Here is a 10,521-nt window from a genome sequence, read left to right as displayed (position 1 = left end):
GCTTCTGGAAGAAAAGCATCCTGAGGTTCCAGCCCCTGCTGAGTCTTTGCTAACTAGAGGGAGGGAATGGGGAACTTGCTGTCCTTTGTCCCAGGTTTCCGAACCCTTATTGTGGCCTTTGAGGACAGTGCTGCTCAGAGTTTGGTCCCAGAGCCTCTTCACACCGTTAACATTACTGAGGACCAAAGAGCTTCTTTTCCAATGGGTTTTACCGGTTAGTATGTACTGTCCGACATTAAAACAGGGAAAAATTTAAATTTCAGTTTATTTAAAACTCAGTGATGAACCCTTTACATGTTTTATAAGGTAATTTATTTATTTTGAGAGGGAGAGAGCACACGTGGGAGAGGAGGAGAGAAAGAAAGAGAGAGAATTCCAAGTAGGCTCCAAGCTAAAATCCCAGAGCCTGCCTCTGAGCTCAGTCCCACCGTGGAACTCCATCCTGGCGACCAAGAGATCATGACCTGAGCAGAAAACAAGAGACCGCCATCCAACTGACAACCAACATGACCCCCTGGGGTGCCCCATGAGCCCCTTACATGTGAATATGTTTATGAAAAATAACTATTTACCAAACAAAGAGGGGCCACTATTTTACATTTTTGCTTGTCTCCTTAATATATTCTGTTTCCTTTAACATTCAGTCTGTTGTGAAAGCTCATGTCATGTAGTCTCTGGAAAACTTCGCCGTACACTCCAGAGAGAATGAGATTGAAAAAGATAAATAACGTCTTGGTATTATTTGAAGTTTTCCTTTATTTATTTTGAGAGAGAGAGGGAAGGAGGAAAGGGCAAAGAGAGAGAGGGAGACAGAGAATCCCAGGCGGGCTCTGCACCATCAGCCCAGAGCATGATGCAGGGCTCAAACCCGTGAACTGTGAGATCATGACCTGAGTGCAAACAAGAGTCAGTTGCTCAACCCACTGAGCCACCCAGGTGCCCCTCATATTTTGATAGGATTGTTAAAGAAAAACTAATTGCATCAAGAATTAGGTTTCTTTGAGATCCATGGCTCCTGCATTTTCATTCAGTGCAAGAAGCATTTAGCATGCGACAAGAGAGGCTTTACTTTCAGAATGCTCTGACAAGGGAAGAGCCATATAGCCCACATTTTCCAAGAAAATTCCTATTTTCTTGTGTATTCTTTTTTTTGGAGGCGTTATAGATTCTATGAAATGAAATTCTGGTTTCCCTCAATCTCCTTAACTGCTCTTTTCCAACATTGCCTTTGCTGGCCCCTCCTCTACCTAAATGTGTAGAGGAGAGTGGAAGACAGGGAATTCCATCCCTGGTAATTTAAATGGGCTGAACAAATTCGCAAAGTACAAGCAGTCATCTTTCCTGCTGGGCGATGGATAGCTTCCTGGTGCAGTGAGGACCATTGGTAAGGCTTCTCAGTACAGGTGACCCTGCAGTGTCCCCCAGTCCTCTCTCTTGATGCTGCTTCCTTAGATGATTTCACCTAATCCCATGTGTTTTTATCATCAGAGCACATTATCCACCACCACCACTTCTTTTTTTTTTTTTTTTAATAGTTTATTGTCAAATTAGTTTCCACATAACACTCAGTGCTCATCCCCACAAGTGTCCTCCTCCATGCCCATCCCCCCTCCCCCCACATCCATCAGTCCTCAGTTTTTGTCAGCATTCAAGAGTCTCTCATGGTTTGCTTCTCTCCCTTTCCCCCACCATTTCCGCCCTTCTTCTCCCCCTTGTTCCTCCGTCAAGTTCCTCCTAATCCTCCTATACGTGCAAACATGTGATATTTGTCCTTCTCTGCCTGACTTATTTCGCTCAGCATAACACCCTCAAGGTCCATCCATGTTGCTACACATGGCCAGATTTCATTGTTTCTCATTGCCATGTAGTATTCCATGGTATAGATAAACCACATCTTCTTGATCCATTCATCTGTTGATGGACACTTAGGCTCTTTCCATGTTTTAGCTATTGTCCACCACCACCACTTCTGACTGGAGTTCCTGGCTCAAAATTTAGCTGCCTGCATGATGTCTCCAAGTTTATGTCTTGAGGACAACTCATACTTAACAAAGCTGAAATTGAACTAACAATCTTTATCCTCGATGTATGCGTGCCGGCCTGCTGCTTCTACAGTTTTTCCCTCTCAGAAATCGACATCATATTCTCCTAAGTTGCTTAGAATATAAATCTGGAAGTCATTCTTGAAATCTACTCATTGGACTTCGTCTATTTCAATCTATCATGTAGTCTTAATTCATTGTAACCTCAAATGATCTCTCTAGTACATTAGCTTTTTTACTGCTGTTACTGAAAGTCTGAGTTTACCATCATATTTTTCTTTTTGCCTGGGCCCCAAAGCATCTTTCTTATTTATTCTCCTAACATCCACATATATCACTGCCCTTCCCTAATCTGTCTCCACATCTCTTAAAATCAGAAGTACGAACACATTGCTTCCCTGTTAGCAGTTTTTCTGTGGCTGCTCTGCGTTTTTAGGCTGAAGCTGAAAGTTCTTAACAAGGACTCTAAGATACCGTATGATCTGCCCCCTGTCTACTTTGCCAGCCTCTTCTCCCACCTCATCTCTATATCACTTTTTATATATCACCCATAGTAGGTTTTATTCATTCAGCAATCAACATTCATGATTGAGCATACAATTTGTGCCAAATATTGAGGATACAGTGGTGAACAAAGTCAGGGATCTCCTGGAAGTCATACTCTAGAGTAGGGAGTTAGGGTACACGCAACCCTACCAATGAATGTCAAAGATAATTTCAGAGGGCAAAAGTTCTACCGAGAAATAAAACATAATGTCATAGACAGTGACGACAGGCTACCTGGAACTGGGCGGGCAGGGAAGACTTCTCTGTGAAGCTGAGCTCAGAATGGCAAGAAGCCAGGTCAGTCTAGTGAATATACAGGAACAGAACATTCCAAGGAGTGATGATAACAAAGATAAAAGCTCTGAAGCAGAAACAAGTTTGTTTATGAAATAGACCAGTGTGGCTGGTCCACGGTAAGCTAGCATGTTAGTTTTCTATTACTGCTGCAACGAATTAACCATAGTGGCTTGCTTTTTTTTTTTTTTTTTTTCTGAGAGAGAGAGACAGCAGGAGCAGGGGAGGGTCAGAGAGAGAGGGACATACAGAATCTGAAACAGGCACCAGGCTCTTAGCTAGCTGTCAGCACAGAGCCCGACGCGGGGTTCGAACCCACGAACCATGAGATCATGACCTGAGCCAACATTGGATGCTTAACCGACTGCCAGGTGCCCCCATAGTGGCTTAAAGAAACAACAACACGGATTTACTGTTTTACAGTTCTGGAAGTCAGAAGTATGAATGGGTCGCGATGGGCAAACCCCGAGGTGTCTGCAGGACTGCATTCCTCTCTAAAGGAATGCTCGAAGTGAACATGTATTTCCTTGCTTTTCCCAGCTTCTAGAGTTTGCTCACACTGCTCGGCTCATGGCCCTCACCCTCTACTTTCAAAGCAATGTGGGTTGAATCTGATATCGTGTTATGTTGATGACCTTGTTTCTGTCATCACATCTTATTCTCTGACTCTTCTGTCTCCTTGTTCTGTTTTTTAAGAACCCTCTGATTACTGGACTATCTAGAGAGTCCAGAATAATTTTGCATTCTAAGGTCAGTTGATTAGCGACCTTAATTTCATCTGCAACCTCCCTTAGCTATATAAAGTAACATATTCACAAATTCCAAGGATTAGGGTGTAGCTATCTTGGGAGCCATACATTCCACCTGCCACAGGTAGAAGAATGCAGGAGATGAGGACAAAGAAGTGGGTTTGGACCAGATTTTAAAAGGCTTGTAGGCTAGGTTAAGGAGTTTGGATTTTATTCCAGGAAAGGGAAAGTCCTTGATGGATTTCATACAGGGCAATGGAGTGATCTGAATTGCATTTTAAAAGGAACATCTGTTTGCCATGTGGAATTGGATGTAAAGAGGGAACGAATGACAGCAGGGAGACTAGGTACAGAATATGTAAATTTCTCCATGCTTGGTTAGTTGGATTAGGGTGATAGCATTGAAGGTGGAGAGAAGTGGATGATTATAGGATGTATTTTAGAGATAAAAACTTGCAAATATATTTATATGGAAGTAAAGGAAAGAGAAGAATGAGGGATGAGTTTTTCACTAAGATGGAGAAGGCTAGAAGATAGTGGATTTGAGGAATTGAGAATTTTTTGCCCATGTTAACTTTGAGAGCTACATTTGATATTCAAGTGGAGATGTTGAGAAGGCAATTACACGTAAGAGTCTGAATCTCAGTGGAAAATCAGGTCTAGAGGTACGTATTTGAGAGTTCCAACCTAAGTGAGATTAAGGCCATGTGACTAGGTGACATCTTGTAAAGATATAAATACAGAAAAATAAAGGACCTAAGATCAAACCCTAGGACTCCAATATTAAAGGTGAGGCAAAAGAAGAACAGCAAAGAAAATAGAAGGCGAGCCAAGAAATTATTTCCAGTTTTTCCATGAGGGAAGGGGGATGCTTAGCAGTTTGAATGCCAGTGAGAGACTGACTGACTGAGGTGAAAGAGAAGTGCCTGTTGGATTTACAATATGGTGGTCATTGTCGACCTCAAGAACAGTTTGAATGGAGTGGTGGAGATGGACACCTGAATGAAGAGCGTTACAGAGAGAAACAGAAGAAAGTAGAGGTGGCTGCTTTAGACAATTCATCCGTAGTCTAAAGTGTGTTATGTGCCCTCCCCATTTGAGGCCATTGCACACTCTGTTTCCTCCCCCTGATATCTTCTGCTTTGCAGCACCCTCCCTAGCACCAAAGGTCCTTGTTAAATTCATCCACAGACTTCGAATCTCAGCATTTAGATTGCTTCCTCAGAGAGGACTTTCCTGCTTTATCACACTCTATCTGCTTGGAAGATTTTTTCCTGTCACAGTCTTCTCTCACGGTACACCTCACAGCTTATAATTATGTAGTTATGCCCCCCCCCACACACACACATACACACACTCACAATACACATGCCAGACAGTAAGCGCCACAGTTTTGGCTCATCATTGTATTCCTAGTATGTAACCCAATGTCTAACGCAAGGTAGTTTCTCAATATTCAACTCATTCAGTGAGTCAGTGAATAAATTCATGTTGTTTTAGTACCTTGGATGAATGATATGGTCTAGTGGTGTTTTTTTTCTGTAGTTCATTGTTTTCATGTGATACTTGGTAGCAGTAATGAAATCACACAGTGATCTTTCAGCAGCACTTTGATTAACAGCTAATAAGCATTTTGCCTGAAAAATAATTCAGCATCTTTTGCAACAGATTCTTGATGAAGAGCTTCATAAGTCATTTTAGTTTTGACATTGCAGAGCTATGTGCTATTCCCAAAGGCTAGCATTCCCAGGGGCTAACAGTAAACGGTTCTAAAGGTATGGAATGTGTGTGTGTGTGTGTGTGTGTCTGTGTGTGTGTCTGTCTGTGTGTGTGTGTTTCTTAGTGTTCATTAGCTAGGTCACATTGGGAGGCCACTTAAACTCTCTGGGCCTCCATGTCTTTATCTGTAAATTGGAGGTCATTGCCCTTATTTTGCCCACCAAACAGTGTAATTAGAGTCAAATGAAATAAAATACGTGAGAAGACTGTGAAAATCCTAAAGCACTATGAAAATCTAAAGTATTATCACCATTATGATTCCTTTTCAATAGAACTCCTGTTACCCAAACGGAAAGATGAAAACACCCTCGCTTTATTTCCTCCCTTTTAAATTTGGTATCCTCTTAATGGGACTTACAGTAAGAGTAGATGTTATTAAACCTCTTATCACTTGTTTGGGAGCTGGGTTCTCTAATATTTGTATTTGGATCTTATTTGCACAGTAATATATTATCTGTTCCCTTTGTTCATTTACTTCTCACGGGAAGAAAACAAGTCATTTGTTGACTTGGAATCTGTTAGGCATAAAATGTGTCCTTCTTGTCTATTCAGAAATAGAGACTCTGAAAACATGAAACTTGAGGTGTTTCTTCAAGGTGCCATGGGATTTGAGGTGAAGGATTTGAGAAAGACCAATATTTCACCGAATGAAAATCTGCAAATATGAAAATGCCTTTGTGCTATGAGGAATCTTTCTGATGTAGCTACATAATATGTAAATACAGAGTAATTTTTGCAAACCATCCAGAAGAATCCATTTTATTACTTACAGCTGTCCCATTTCTAAACATATGTGCATGTTAGTACCGTACTTAGTGCAGTGATTATAGTTCTGAGGATAGAAATACAGAGACCTTGGTGCAAGTTTCAGCTTTGCTGCCTGCAAACCTGTGGTTGCGTGCAGTTTATTAAACTCTCTAAGTAACAGTTTCCTTATCATTAAATAGGAATGTTTTCATAGAATCTTGTGAGGACTAAATGAAGTAATATTGAAAAAATAATTTAGCTCATAGTGGTCAGTAAAGATTCAGGTTATTATATATATTATATATTATAACATTTATAATAAATGTGTTAATACAACTATATGACTCAGAAATAAATTGTACCAATGAACATACACATACTATATTTTCATGTTCATAATATAATTAATATAACATTCACCTATTGCTATGTAGTTTTAGTATCTTCCTACTACAGGTTGAGTTGTTTCCCCCTTCCCAATTCAGAAATTGAACTCCTAACACTCAGTGCCTCAGACTGTGACCTTATTTGGAGGTAATGGTCTTCACAGAGGTAATCAAGTTCAGATGAGGTCATTAGGGTGGGCCTGCATCCAGTATGACTGGTGTCTTTATAAAAAGGGGACCTTTGAAAAATGATATGCACACAGGGAGCAAACCACATGAAGATAAAGGCAGAGATCAGGGTCATCACCTTTCTAGAAGCCGAGGAATGACAAGATGGCTAGCAGACCACTAGAAGCTAGGCACGAGGTATGATCAGATTCTCCCTCACCACCCTTGCAAGGAACCAGCGCTGCTGGGAACCTTGATCTAAGACTTCTGGCCTCCAAAACCAAAACAGATTTGTATTGTGGAAGCCACTCAGTTTGTGGGACTTTGTTATAGCAGGCCTAGCGAACTAATATACTTGCCCACTGCATGGTGAGTGAGGGTAGTGAGATTTTAGGGGGCTACACACAGGCAGGGGCACCAAGTGCGTTCCCTGTACTTTCTTCCATTGTCAACTAGTGAAATCCTCCTTGTCCTTCCAGGGCTGATCCCAGAGCTGTTTCTACCAGTGAGACTTTCCCAGTCTTCTGGTCAGAAGCGATCGCTTCTCCTTTGATGCTCGTCACACAGAGAGGCAAGCAAAGTTTATCCTATCCCTCTGGAATTCTTTCCTCAAGGAAGCTAGATTATCTCCTGTAAGAATCACCCATACGTTTTCACGCCGTCCCCTACTCATTCAGTTCAAAGGGTTTGAGAGTGAGGGATGTGTGTCATTCATTTGGGGTGTGTCAGTCCTGTCCCCTCTCAGCTAGTATAGAGTACCGTCCTTACATAGAACATATGGAGTGAATGCTTAATAAATATTTCAGGAATTCGACTGATTTTCCCTTCGCTTTTTCCTCATCTTTACTGCACGGTGAAAGAACCTTTTAGAGAGAGGGACAAACTGAAGTTAGCTGGGTAGGTAAGTACCTAAAATATGTTCTTTTGTTGTTCAGGATTATAAAAAGGGGAACTTGTGGCCAGAAAACAGCTGGGGACTATTAGGGAGTTTAGGGCACAGAGCCAAGCAAATGAAGTTCTCTCAGTTGAGGTGGGGGATGGGATTAGATTTACAGCCTTGAGAGCAGTTCAGGGCTGGAAGCCTGAGGTGGGTCAGGTTGGGAATCCTGGCTGTCACTGTGAGAAGGAAGGTACAGTTACAGTGTCAAAACACATTACGGCTGGTGTGGTTTGGGTGTGGGGGAGGACAAGAGGGGATGGCAGGGGAGCCAGAAGGTCACTTGTGTCCAGCTGCTGGTCAGGAGGGGGGACCTGGGACGACAACAGGGGTGCGTCTGTGATCTAGGTGCCAGTAGATGTGACGACGACAATTTCCAGACCCAAACACAACATGCGTACAGATGAATGTGTCTGAACAAGACTACAGAATAATTGCAGCTGGAGTGATTGAAGGGAATGTGTCCTGCACGGTTGCTGTTGTTACAGAGATGGTAATGGAGGTAGGCCCGAGGTGATGGTCTTTACTTCCCTGGTGTCTGTCGTTTTTCCCCCAGGCCTTCCTGAATATTACACTGAAATACATTTTCGCTATGTCTTTCTCTTAAGAGCAGGCGGATTGATTACATTATTGGTTCTTTATAGCCCTCTCTGGATTTTTTTCCCCACTAATTTAAATTCCCCCCTTTGCTGTAAGATCCAAGACAATTTAAAATTGTTTTCTTATTTCCCACAATCAAGAGAATTTTTACTTGGTTTGGAGATATCCTGTTATCTGTCTTAATGGGTTAAGGAATTTTGCCTGTCTCTTCCATTGTTCCTATAGTGTCTAAATAAATAGGACTTTTTTCATTAGATACTGCCTTCTAGCATGAGAATACCTGTATCACTAATCTCTTGAGTTTAAGTGAATTTCCATATATTTTTATTTGTAGGCAATGCTAGCTTTCAGGGGTAGAGAATTCACTTGATAGGAGGAGAGGTGCAGTCAGCCACAGAGAGGTGTAAGATACTATCTCTTTGTCATTGTCCATTTTTCTTTAAAAAATTTTTTTAAATGTTTATTTCTTTTTGAGAGAGAGACAGAGCATGAGCAGGGGAGGGGCAGAGAGAGAGGGAGACACAGAATCCGAAGCAGGCTCCAGGCTCTGAGCTGTCAACATAGAGCCCGATGTGGGGCTTGAACCCATGAACCATGAGATCGTGACCTGAGCCGAAGTCAGGCGCTTAACCGACTGAGCCACTCAGGGGCTTCATGTCATTGTCCACTTTTTTCGAAGTTAATTGTAAAATAGACCACCATGAGCTTGAATTATATAGTAATATAACGTTGTCTCTAATATAATCTGTCTTCAAAGGTACAGATGATAGTCGTGTTACATTTTACAAAATTTCTGCCATGGCATAGTCACTGCTGTTCACATGTGTCTCCTAGGGGCATATCCTGGGAATGGGCTTACGTCTCCACCTTTCTGACTTGGAGCAGGACTCTTCGGTCTCCTGCGAGCCAGGTTGTATGCTGTATTGAGGGGAGGGGGCTTTTGGCAAATAAAATGATACATGTTCATATAAGCCAGTAAGCCTGTGACTTTTTTAAGCTAATGAGTTTTTGCCATTATAATTTGTAGCAGATTGAGAACATTTTCTGCATATATTGTTTTAAGTAAATGGACAGTTAGGGAACCATCTGTGAAACATTGGGAAGAATTTTATGTTTAACTCAATGTACTTATTATTCTTAACTTCCCTTTGACCCTTGCTCTGAAGACTTTCATGTGGATTTTAAGAACATGTTCAAAGATACTTTAAAAATTGCCATATACTTATTTATATATGTTTGAAATGTGGCATTTGGCTGTAGAGAAAAAGGGAGCCAGTATAGTGAACTGTAATATAGCTGAAATGTGAGAGGGTCGAATAGAGAGGTGACAGAGTATAGTAAATAGGCAAGCCTGAGTGCAAATCCCAGTGCTGCCACTTACTAGCTGTGTGACTTTGGATAACTTATTTAATCCTTCTGTGCCTCAGTTTCTTCTTTAATGAAACTTTATTTTGAAAAACTTGACCTTGTTTTGGGCCTGGTCAACTGGAGATTAAAATAACTAAACCCATTTGGTCTGAAAAGTTCTTTACATTCCCCAGGTCAGGTCAGAAAGGGCTGAGTACTCGGGTGCCTGGGTGGCTCAGTCAGTTAAATGGTTAAGCATCTGACTTCGTCTCAGGTCATGATCTCACAGTTCCTGGGTTGAGCCTGGAGCCAGCTTTGGATTCTGTGCCTCCTTCTGTCTCTCTGCCCCTCCCCTGCTCACACGCTATCTCTCTATGTCTCTCAAATATGAATAAAAACATTAAGAAAAAGTAAAAAAAAAAAAGAAAAAGAAAAAGAAAAGAAAAGATAGGGCTGAGTATTACAGACCCTGTTGCCTGTGAAGTTTCTGAGTATTACTAGGCTAACTCTGAATGAGGGGCAGTAGTAGGAAAATCTTTCACTTCTGCTTTTGTGACCCATAGTGAAGTGAGGCATCAGACAGTACTTCTCACGAAGTTCTGTGCTATTGTTGGTATGTGTGTATAGGTGGTAAGGAGGTGGACCAATAAAAACAACTATTTCTTGGGTGCCTGGGTGGCTCAACTGGTTAAGCATCGGACTTCAGCTCACGTCATGATCTCATGGTTTGTGGGTTTGAGACCCACATCAGGTTCTGTGTAGACAGCTCAGAGCCTAGAGCCTGCTTCAAATTCTGTGTCTCCCTCTCTCTCTGCCCTTCCCCAACTCTCACTCTGTCTGTCTCTTTCTTCCAGAAATAAATAAACCTTAAACTAAAAAAAACTATTTCTGAAAAATAGCAGACATATACCATATACACTCAGTTG

General features: G+C 41.6%; 1 protein-coding gene across 1 annotated transcript in view; it reads left to right on the top strand.

Annotated features, from left to right (window-relative positions):
- ARHGAP28 (Rho GTPase activating protein 28) overlaps window positions 1-10,521 on the top strand; it is a 220,910-nt gene that overhangs the window by 366 nt on the left and 210,023 nt on the right. The window lies entirely within an intron of this gene.

This window comes from Crocuta crocuta, unplaced genomic scaffold, assembly GCF_008692635.1.
Source record: "Crocuta crocuta isolate KB4526 unplaced genomic scaffold, BGI_CrCroc_1.0 scaffold26, whole genome shotgun sequence".
Classification (NCBI taxonomy): domain Eukaryota; kingdom Metazoa; phylum Chordata; class Mammalia; order Carnivora; family Hyaenidae; genus Crocuta; species Crocuta crocuta.
This window is presented reverse-complemented; position numbering and strand designations above follow the sequence as displayed.